The following is a 10,996-nucleotide window of genomic DNA, read 5'->3' as shown; positions in this document are numbered from 1 at the left end:
CAATCACCGCAAGTCGATGTAGGGTTCCCTGCTAGTCCCGCTCTCAACTCCATTCGCAGATTCCCACTCTTGGATGTTTTGCACTTCTCTCTCCCTGCCCTGCAGATTTGGATGCAGCAGTGGCAGCAGGAAATTCAAATCGCGGCTTCCAGTGGCACGGGTTCTAGCTTCCGTGCTGAGATTTTATCTGTTCCTGTTATAGCACCAGGATTGGATTTCCAGTTGGTTTCTCTTAGCTTAGTTCATTCCTGGGTCGGCAGGGTATATCTCCCCTTGCTTAGGACTCCTCGTACCACAGCATTCATTGATTCTAAGCATGGTATCTCAGAGAGCCTCCATAGCTGCTGCTATCTATCTGCCATGTTCTTCTGGAAGTCTCTTCATCACTATTTTCTAACTCATTCTTTTTTTAATAGCTACTTGGGATATTTTCAGGTGGGGCTATTGTAAACAATGTTGGATGACTGAATAGTCATAGAGGAAGTCATACAAGTCATAGTGTATAAGAATTTATACACTAAGGAGTAGATTTTGGAGCATCTGGGTATACATATGTACAGTTAGTGCACATATACTTCTGAGAAATAAAATGCATTGGAGCTCACTCATTTGGATTGAGCTTCTGCACTGAACCCAGTGGAACCCCTCATGTTGAATGAAGCACCATGTCACCAAAGCAAAGCTAAGCTAATTCATTAGCAGTTCATGAATTGGCAGCTTCCCATATATATACAGAAAGACATTCTGTTAAGCCAGCAGACTAGTTGGCTTAGGTAAGGCACAAGGAAACAGTGTAGTCCAAAAATGTCTTGGTTAATATTAGGTTACTTCACGTTTTCATCCTTGTAAGGGTTAAAATAGAGCAGGCTTTCTTATCATGCTTGCTAAAATTGGCCTATTTGAGGACTTAGCTATCATCTATCTCCTGAATTCTCAAAAATTTTACATCTTCCAGCAAACAGGATAGCTTTTAGTTTGTGAAATCTTAGCATGAATAATTCCATTTGGGGCTTGTCAGTTGGGTCCTACTTCAGGAGCTAAGTCCAAATCAATGGTCATTGTCTTAGACCATTTTACACTGTAATTACTGAATATTACAGTCTTGATCATTTATAAAAAATAAAGGTTTGGCCAGCTCTTGGTTCTGGATGCTGGGGGAGAGGGTTTCACACTTGAGAGGCTGCATCAGATAAGGAGTTTCTTGATAATGGGGGCTCTGCAGAGTTCTGAGGCAGCACAGCAAAACACGGCAAGAAGAAAACACAAGAAAGCCAAACTGGCTTTTAGAACAGATCTAGTCTGAACCCATCAATCTATAACGTGTCACCTCTTGAAGGTTCTAGCTGGTCTTGCCTCTTAATTCCTCACAAGAGGGGTTAAATTTCAACATGAATTGGGGGGGGGCATTTGGACCATAGAGAATTTTATTTAACAATAGTAATAGCTATTTTTAATATTTATGGAGTGCTTGTGCTGTGCCAGGCACCATGGTAAGTCCTTTCCATGAATCCTGTCATTAATTTCATTAAAAAGCCAGCAGTAACCTAGGAGTGCACTTTGACATGAGCAAACCGAAGGCTTAAAGGGATCAAGGCCACTTAGCTAGAAAGCTCCAGAGCCAACACCGAAGTCTAATTGGTCAAAATTGGTATCCTGAACCTTCCATTGGATAGTTTCTCTTACTCCTTGGATTGGCTTTTTAGCCTGGCTTTAGAGAGTCCTACTTCTTTTCTCTATGATAGCAAGGCCATTTAGCGTGACTTTTTGATTGACCACTTGGCTTCTAAGTGAGAAGCTCAGTAGCTTCAGTGCAAAGGGACCCCTTTCTTTCTATGTCTAATTTTTCCTTTTGTGAGATCCTAGCTGCCTCTGTACATGCCCGTTTTCCTTCTTCCACTGTCACCGTCTTTCTAAAAAGGCCTAATGCTGCTACTTCTTGCCACTGTATCTCTGCTTGCTGGACGGTGAGCACTGAACGAGTCCTGGCAAAAGTCAAGAGGGGTCCTCATTTCTTAAACTTCATAGGCTCAGAGAGATTACAAAGAGGGCTCTTTGAAGCAATGCAGGGAGCAGGCTGGGGGAGGAGGGGACACTCTTTTAAAGTTATCCTGCATAATGTAAATGCCTTTTCATTCCTACTGTGCAAAGACAGCCACAAAGGTCTCAACCCTGGCTTCTTGCCACCCAACTCAGACCAGCTGACATGCAACTCAGACAAGAGGCTCCTCATAAAATCTATCTCAGTGTATTGGCTGGGACAAAATATCAAAAACTCACAATTCAGAGGAGGAGAGATTTCACTTGGCTCACTTATTCAGAGGTTTTGGTCATGATAGGTTGGCCCTAACACAGAGATATCATGGAAGAAGGATATGTTGGAACAAAGTTGCTTACTTCATGGCAGCTGGGAAACAGAGCACAGCAAAAGGGAGCCAACAGAGACCAGCCTTCCAAAGGCAGGGACCCAGTGTCTTATCTTCTAACAGCACATTCAGTCAGAATGCCACGGACTGATCCACTGAGCAGGAGAGTGATCCTGTGATGCACCCCCTCTCCAGGAGTCTTTTAATCCGGTCAAATTGACAAGATTAAACAACTCACCCATGTTTGCCTGGTGCTTTACCCTTTTCTGTATGCTGTCATACAAAAAACCCATCTGATTCTCGGTAGGATCTTTGTGAAGTCAAAAAAATAAATAAATAAATAAATGTGCCTAGGAGTAAGTTTTCTAGTTGCACAAGCTGAGTCCAGAGGGGCTGAAGAACTTGCCAGTGTTGCTTAGATTAGCCAAATAACAACAGGCCAAGGACAAGAGTCCAAGTCTATATTTCTCATTCAGTTTTCTTAGCTTTGCCTTGCCACTTCTATGACAAATGTTTTGAGCATTTAAATCAATGCCTCCTGATAACTTTTTTACTGTCAGGCACTTTTTAAAAAAGCAAATTGTGGGGCATAAAGAGAATAGTCCTCAGGAAATAAACTAGTGGAGAAGATGGAAATATTTAAAATTTTCTTACTGAAATGCAACATATGAACACATTCTCTTCAGTGGAGTCTCACAAAAGAGAACACATTCATGGACTCATCATCTAGATCAAGAAATATAACAACATTGGCACCCTAGCAGCCTTCTTTATGCAAGCAAATATGCTACCAGAGAGACCAAAATTAAACAGAAATAAGACCTTCAGAAAGTAATGGAAGAAGCAAAGTTCCTGGAGAGTCTTTCCAGGGCTAATGAGCTGAACATTTGCCCAGTGCAGGTAAATGTTACAGGAAAGCATGGTGGGATTGTGAGAGAAGGGAGGAACAATGGGAAAGAAGCTCAAAGAACAGGGCTGAGTCTGCTGTTAGCCTCATGGAGGGAAGGTACAGAGGTTAGAAAAGGCCTGGGCAGATTCGGCAGTTAAAAAGACCCAGGGCTGCAGCTGCCTCGCACTAAACTTGTGTCCGGCTTGATGGTAGTAGCTCTGGTGAGCCCTTCTCAGCTTCCTTTGGAGGGGAGGAGGAGCCAGGTTTAGCTCAGCAGCGTAAGTGCCTGCAGCACTATCAACCTCACACTGTCTGTGAGGTTCCTATGGAGGTAACATGTGTGAGAAAGAGTCAAATATATCCAAATGAGAAGAGTGAGAAGAGACTCTTGTGGCTTTAGCTTGCTGTCTGACGGCAGCCTAATGAGGTACAACCAGAGACCAAGATACAGGAGCAGAGAAACACACACACACTCCCTGCTCAATTTAGCGCTGAGAAGTAGTTGTGGTTTAACTAGACCTTTTTCTAGGAAACACTACTGCAGTGTTTGTAAAATACATGACGCAGGTGGTTAAGGACATAAAACTTCAAGTTTTCTCATGTTTGAGTTATAATTGCTTGAATGTGAAAATACCAGAATTCTACCATCAGAGAGCCTTTTTCTGAACATGTATCTAATTACTTCACTTTCCCCTGTCCCCAGTCACCTTTCCCGATGCCTCAAATGACCTTTTTAATTTATCTCATTAATGCTCCCAAATCTTGTCCTCTGGAAGACAGACTTAACACTTGGATCTCCTGATCCCTCACATTTATGTGTCTCATGAATAAACTCTCATTTGCAAATCACACATCCTTCCGTGACTGGCACTCAGAGCAGTAGGCAAATGGACCCGGTTCAGTAATAATATCATCAGTATTTTCCATTTTAGCATTTTAATTTTATGCTTTTATTTTTAAAATGCTAAACTGCATCCATCTAAGTTCATAACCCACGACTTTTCAGAAAATACTGCTTCTCCTTAACCCAGGAAGGGTGTTGATAAGCAAGGCAGGTTTTTGTTTCACTTTGCTTTGGCTTTAATAGGCATCAAGGTTGATCTTTTCCAATTTTTTCTGTGAGCCCTAGAAGAGTTTCTAGCAGCCTAGGTACAGAGGTTCTGCATAGATCTTACTTTTCTCCCACTGATCAGTGCAGTCTGAAGACCTATTGCTGTTCTGCAGATTGTGTGACAGGGAGTGGCAGGCCATTAGGAATGCCTCCAAAGCAAGCAGTCTAGCAACTAGAAAGTGGAGTAAGTGAGAAGTTCAATAATTCTTCCAACATTTGAATTCTGAGTTAATATTTTTTTTATATTGGCCAGATGCTGTTTGCAGTTTCTAAAAACACAACATACATAACACTTAGGATAACCACTTCTACTTAATCTTTGCTTACTTAAAGGGCTAAAAGGTCTTGTAGCCTCAGGCACATGGGTTGGCCCCTTTTGGAAGGTGAGAATGAGAGAGAGAGAAAAAAAGCACAAATTTCAGTGTCAGGTGTTAGTCAAAATAAGGCTGTACTGTGAGTGCCAGGAATGTGGAGTTCACCTTTTAACAATGAAAACTAAATAAGCCCCAGAAGAAAATTAAAGGCAATTCAGCACTGATTTTGAGCCCAGTAGGGTTTGTGAAAAGGAAAGAGGAATATATTCCCCAGTAACTTGGATATACAAAAATGATCAGGTTTGTTGTTGAACTTCTGCTCGTTTCGCATCTGCCTAATTTGAAGGGATTTTCCCAAGGTCCCACATTTGGAATGGTATTTCAATTCAGCTCTCTCTGGTTCCAAATGTTATGTTCTTAACACAAAATTCCACAGACTCCTAAAATTACTTCCAATCTTGGGACTATAGGTGGGTGGCCTTGGAATTTCTTTCTTCCTCCCATTTTTTGTTATGCCAAATGATTTTATATTGCTTTTTAAGTGAAAAGTGAATTTAATACAGCCTTTCTAAAATAAACAAACATTACACACCAAAGAATTATTGCCAATCAAGAGAAGAAATATCATCCCAACCATCTAAAACTACTCTGCTTGTATGAGTTTATTTTACCCCTAACTTTTAAAAGGCTGAAATGCCTTTCAGATGTGAGAAGTTCTTTACTTTAGCTATCATTTCCACTTTAATTCTGTTGAGTCCGTCTTTTAAAGGCCAAGTCTATTATCTTTCTTCTTATTTAGCAAAATACAGCTGTATTAATTTGGGTTCTTCAATAAGAGAGCCATTAGGATAGACAGACATACAGATACATACATTTGTGTTGTTTAACTATTAAGATATGCTCTGAGAACTATGTCCTTAGGCTATTTCATCATTCACATGATGTGCATCATGTGAACATTACAATGTGTAGTTGCTTATATGTAGATGACAATGTGGCCTCTTGGTGCAACCAACATGAAATGTATGAGCTTGATACCAGCATAAATAACACAGCACATTATATTAAATATATGCATATATAATATGATAAGATGTATAATGCAGTAAATGCATAATCATTTATCATATTATCAAGTATTCTCTTCTGTACCTAATGGTAGGTGCTACCCATTTATATGGTTCTCAGCATGGTAGATGGTTATACCACTATCACCACACACACTGTACTATGATGTTGTGACAGCTACAGAGTCATTAGCCAGTAGGAATTTTCAGCTACCTTATAATCTTATGGCTTGCATGTGTGGCCTGCAATTCAATTAAACATCATTGTACAGCTCATAGCTGTATATAAACAGAATAAAAATGAGAGATTTTTAAGGAAATGTTATTGCCGAGACTAAGAAGTTCCAAGATGAGCAGTCTGTAAACTAGACACCTTGTGATGCCAGAAGTTTGACTCAATCAAAGTCCAAAAAGTTCAAAGTCTGAATGGAACACTGGTATGAGTTCTGGATCCAGACAGTCTGGAGTTCTGAAGTCAAGGGCAGGAGCTTAAGTACCCAGGTTGAGAGAGAGGAGATTGCCTGTTGTGTTCTGTCTGGGCTTCAGTCCATTAATGGTGCCATCCTCAGTGAAGGAGATGGTCCCCATTATGCTCACTGACTCACACACCAGTCTCCTCTGTAAACACTCTGAGAAGACACCCACCAGTAATGCATTACTAGATGCTAGGTATTCCTTATTCCCTTTAAATTTGTATCTCTAATTACTCATCTCAATGGATGAACATTCAAGCTCATTTTTTTTTAATTGGCAAACATTCCCCAGTGGACAGGAGTGAAACATTCTTAATAACCAAAGTTAAAGAATGGTCAATAACAGTAACTTCTGTGTCTGAATAACATTTTTCTCGTAATCGAAGGGACCCACAAGAGGTCAGAAAGAGGACTCCAAAAACAGAGAAGTCAGGATGATGCCAAAACTTCCCTTTTTTTTGCAATAAATTTTAAAACTGACCTCAATTCTGGGATGTTCTCTTTATTTTCATCTTCCTGTGAACTGATCATTCACAGCTTCATGCTATCTAGATCCAAAGGTTATCCAAGGGTATACTTCTCTGACCCTATAAAACTTATACTGTGATGCAAACTCACTAATGTGAAAACACCAGGAAGACAGAAAGCAAATGTAGAGAAAACAACAGCAACAACAACAAAAAACTGGCAAATACCAGCATGACAATTCTATCATATGAAATTATCATCTTCTATCATTCTTTCCTCCACTGTTGTGTTTTACAGATTATCTTTTAAAAAAGTTTTGTCACAACTCTTTTAGTTTGGCGTTCAGTGTCTAACAGAAGAGGAGAGGTGATAGTTTTATTCTGATCCTTTTCTAGACAGTTCTTGGTATTAGGTAGGGATAGATGAGGGTAAACCTCTTGTGACCTAAGGTGCACTAGTTTCCTCATAGCTGAAAAATATTGACTGTAAAAGCCTCAGAGAGTTCTAAGGAGCACATTTGTTGTGACATGAGAAACAAATTTGAGAGTACAAATCATCTGGAACATTAAGCAGTTATCAAAACTGCAATGTCTGGCTGGGGATTTAGCTCAGCAGCATAAGCGCCTGCCTGGCAAGTGTGAGGTCATGAGTTTGATCCCTGGTACCAAAAAAAAAAAAAAAAAAAAAAGCTGCAGTGTCACATGCACAAGTAATTGTGCTGTAGCTGCAAGTGTGATAGGGATGTCTGGAGTGTGATCTAGAAGGGGAAAAAGAGGAGGATCTGGAAAGGTCTTTCTTATTCTCATGACTTTGGGGATTATGATCCTAAATAATGAAATCTCCAGGGCATTGATTGGAAGCCCACTATATTAGAAAAGGTCAAAGACTTATAAGCGAGACTAAGAAGAACATGGGAGACTTACTTTTGGGGAGAAAATGCATTGCAATAAAAGAAGTAACCACAAGGCCAGTTTCCCATCTGAAGTAATGACATGCTGGAGTTCCCGTAGAGAATCATCCTGAAAGGGTATAATCAGTTAGTGGAATCCGTGACCTCAAGATCAAATGTGACCAACCAATTAAACAGGGACACAGACCAAAACACGTCTAGTCATGCCAACACTATAGAGGACCAACAAAAAATGGGCATCCTTCTCCTGTCTGTTAATACAATTTTAAATCAAAATTGGAATCAAAGCTTTCCTTGTGGACATCTCCATCTTGATTCCAGGAACTTTAGCCCTCACTGCTTTAGCAAGTTGGACCTTGGATCATGTCAGATATTTACTATTGAGCTCTCTGTCTCCTCTGTCTCCCTCTCTCCTCTATCTCCACCTCCCCTCTCTTTTTCCCACCATTGTGAAGCCCAAACCAAGAAGTCCTAGGCCCTAATCTCATCCGTGGCCTGTGCCAGAAACATGGTGGCAGAACACACTGTTTTACTCAAGGATTGCTTTTATGTTACTATTCTAGAATTATAGGGAGTTAAACCATTTCTGATGGTTCTTGCAAAATTGAAGAGTATGAATCCACAAAGGCATAAACTGTTCTTTTTCCTTTCCTGTAGTCTCTTTGGAGGTCATTACATTCTAAACACACTGAAGAGAATCTTCTCATAAAATGGCAGAGGCTTGCCGATCTGAGAATAACAAGAAGAAAATTATAGTAGATGTCCCACCTGAGATAATGGAATGGAGCACAAAGTAAAATCAAAAGCATTTGTGTAGACTGGGGATGGAACTCAGGGGGAAAGGGCTTGGCTAGGATACCTGAAGCCTATCTTTAGTACTAGGGAAAAAAATGGTACTGTCTTATTTTTAGAAAAAAATTCATAAATTCAGGTGGTCTTGTCATGGAGTTACTGTAAAGCCCGTACTGACAGAAAAAAGAAAGTATACTTAGGTAGTCTCTTAAATAGGAAAGGAAGTGGTATTCTTGGAGGTTCTCACTTCGAGGGTCTCCTCAGCCGCAAAGGAGAAAGGATTTATGCAGTTATTTTTCACTGTGGCTAAATATATTCTGTGTATTTTGATTCTTTATTGCCTGTTGGGAAAAGTTTAAGATGTTGATTATCTGACACAAAGTTTTTTGTCCACGTTCACTTTAATAGTATCTGGCCTCAGGAATCAAAGAAATGTGAAAGTGGTCAAAATTTGCGATATAGCACATGAAATCTTTTCAAAGGGTTAAGGCTGGCATGTTGAACCACCAACTTCCTGAACTGTGATGTCTCGTGTGGTGGATTCATACCAAAAGGCCAAGGGGGATGGGGTTTAGCTCAGCAGTGTAAGCACCTGCCTGGCAAGCACAAGGTTATGAGTTTGGTCCCTGCTTAAAAAAAAAAAAAAAAAAAAAAAAAAGAGGAAGAAGAAAAAAAAAAAAGCCAAGGGAATGATGGCATTACCTTTAATGCTGAGTCAGATTTTAAGAGAGACTTTTTTGCTACTGTTCAATTGCTCGTGTGTGCTAACCAATAGGATGAAGGTCTAATGTGTGCTGTTATTCTTGGCCCTACAAATGTCTTCCATCAATGGCTTGAGAGCCTGCTATTAGACAGTGAGAAGAGTAGTGCGATCTATCATAACTGTTTTTACATCAGTGGCTTGTAGCTGAATTCCTGTCTCATAGCTGAAACTCAATAAACATTTTCTTCATTATAGTAGTAATTCCTTCTGGTATTCTACCTAATTTTAATATCTAGCAAGTGCAATACAGCACAAATAAATTCAAAGGAATGGGACACAGGGGATCTACAGAATGATGAGTGAGCCTACACACTCCCACAGAATAACAAAGGTATGTCCGTGTATTAATTCCTGGAACCTGTGAATTTAACTTTTCTTGGGGGGGGGCGGTGAGTTTTTTTGCAACTGTAATGAACCTAAGGTTCTTCAGATGAGATCATCCCTGTTCAGCTCTGGGTCCAAATGGGTTCTAAATTCAATAAGAAATGTTCTTTAAAAAGATACATAGAGAACACACACACACACACACACACACACACACACACACACACGAGAGAGACAGGTTTGCAGTGATGATTCTATACCAATAACTTCAGGCACTCATCAGAAACTAGTAAACAGATGTGGAACTGATCCTCCTTCAGACTTCCAGAAGAAAATGAAACCATTGTCACTCTGATTTCAGACTTCAAGATTTTGGAGTGCTCAGAAAATGATTTCTGTTGCTTTAAGCCACCAAATTTGTGATCCCATGTTATGGCAGCCACAACAAATAAATACAGAACCTATAGGAAATCCAGAAATAGAAGACTATAATTATTTTTCCCCAAATATTTCTGTGGCATTGACAGTCCCCTTTTCATATTGATACAGTTCTTGGTGAAATATGGGCCACAGTGTCTAGCAAAAGCCGCTACATGAGGACTTCCTCTTTCTGAATTCTGGTCCAGTTTCAATTTAGGTAAATGATTCTTTCTCTCTGGACTTTAATTTTCTTACTCTAAAAGGTCATCGCCCACTGGCTGCATCCACATACTTCCGGCAATGTCTGAGGCAGAGCAGAAGGGAGTGAGCTTGTGGGAGGGGTGTGTGTAAGAAAGAATCACATGAACCACACAATTTAAGGCCTGGTGTGTACAATGTTAAACCAACCAGGAAAACCAAAAGAATTAGTAAATGATAGAATAGTTATATGGAAAAAATTAAAGAAAAAATACAGGATTTCTCTGCCTGTTAACCACAAGTAGATTTTAACTGGCTTTAAAATGCTAAAAGAATTAAGTTGAAGCACCATCTAGTGGTTCTCAAATGTGTTTTAATGAAAGTTGTTCCCAAATTTTCTCAATTTGAGACATAATTGATTTCTTATGCACATATATGTGTTATGCATACATGTGTTCAAAATATAATAACAATTGGTTTTTCTTCCATCTGAAGATACGTATAAAAAGATAAGGGTTAGAAGAGAATAACTGTAGCTGTTTTATTCTCCTGATTTAATGGCATCTAGAAACACTCTTATATCATGAATTTGCATAAATCTCACCAACAAATGAATGGAGTTCATTCGGTGAGAAAATAGTTAAATTAGTTGAGGAGACTCACAATTGTAACCACTGCTATGTAGGAAGGTTGAGGCAAGAGGAACTCAAGTTCCAGCTCAGCCTAGGAGACTCAATGAGACTCTGTCTCAAAACTGAAAAGGGCTGAGGATGTAGTTCAGTGGCAGAGCAATTGCCTAGCAGGAGCAAGGCCCTGGGTTCAATCTCAGTAACCAAAGGGGAGGACAGAGAGGAGACTTAGTATGATAAAGTGTAATAGATCTCAGTTCTTCTTTTTCCTACTC

The sequence above is a fragment of the Cavia porcellus genome, unplaced genomic scaffold (assembly GCF_034190915.1).
Source record: "Cavia porcellus strain 051 isolate PalLab524CR breed Dunkin Hartley unplaced genomic scaffold, mCavPor4.1 scaffold_15, whole genome shotgun sequence".
In the NCBI taxonomy this organism is placed as follows: Eukaryota; Metazoa; Chordata; class Mammalia; order Rodentia; family Caviidae; genus Cavia; species Cavia porcellus.
This window is presented reverse-complemented; position numbering follows the sequence as displayed.